Source organism: Mus caroli, unplaced genomic scaffold (genome assembly GCF_978045245.1).
Source record: "Mus caroli unplaced genomic scaffold, Mus_caroli_1 scaffold_5, whole genome shotgun sequence".
Lineage (NCBI taxonomy): Eukaryota > Metazoa > Chordata > Mammalia > Rodentia > Muridae > Mus > Mus caroli.
The window spans coordinates 132,751,536-132,752,755 of NW_028227260.1; positions in this window are offsets into that span (position 1 = coordinate 132,751,536).

A 1,220-nucleotide genomic window follows, 5' to 3' on the forward strand; every position below is an offset into this window, starting at 1 on the left:
CAAACATCTTCTGTTCTTCCTTCAGCCCATCAAGGAAGTACCCAGACAATAACCTGGTAAGAAACAATAACAGTAAGGTTAAATAAATAAGATTTTATGGGGTTGGAGAGATGGCTTGGTGGTTAAGAGCACTGACTGCTCTTCCAGGGGTCCTGAGTTCAATTCCCAGCAACCACATGGTGGTTCACAACCATCTGTAATGGGATTTGATGCCCTCTTCTCATCTATCAGAAGACAGCTACAGTGTGCTCATATAATTAAAATAAATAAGTCTTTTTTTAAAAAATGAAATAAAGAGAGAAAAAAAAGAAAGGTTTTATGGTCCAAAAAGCCAGAGACTGAATTTGAATGTTCGCAGTTAGAATCTGGGCAGTATTATGTTTCTCCTGCTCTCTGCCTCCTTGAGCTCTGTGAGTTCAAGGCCAGCCTGGTGCACATAGTGAGTTCCAGGCCACCTTATGCTACAACTTTTATACAAATGTTCTCTTATACTTATTATTAAGCCTTTTCCCACTTAGAAATTGCAATCTTTTCCTAGGTCATAATATAAACTCTTATTCTTACTGACTATCTAATAATCAATTATGTAACTGCATCATACTTTGTCTCATGAGACATTTGAATACTTTTCAGCTTTCATAGTTGCTATTTTGGTATTTCAAGCAGACCTTTTCAAATCACAAAGAAATTGCAGAAACCCACAAATTGAAGTTTGTTCTATATGATCACTGGTCTGAACACCTCAAAAAAGACTTGAAAAACTGAGAAAGGCTTAGGATCTGTTTGAAATAAATGGTGACAAAGGGACAGGATAATTCAAAGGAATGCTCAACTCGGAACTACACCCCAACTAGAAAATAACCTTTTGCTATAAGGACATTTTAGAAAGTATAGGTGGGCTGGGCATGGTGACGCACGCCTTTAATCCCAGCACTTGGGAGGCAGAGGCAGGCGAATTTCTGAGTTCAAGGCTAGCCTGGTCTACAGAGTGAGTTCCAGGACAGCCAGGACTGCAGAGAAACCCTGTCTTGAAAAACCAAAAAAAAAAAAAAAAAAAAAAAAGAAAAGAAAAGAAAGTATAGGTGGAAGGTAAATATGGAATGAACACCACATAGTATGTCAATGTTAATTTCTTTTTAAAAAGAAATTATTTATTTTATATGAATACACTGTCACTGTCTTTAGACACAGGAGAAGAGGGTATCAGATCCCATTAGAGA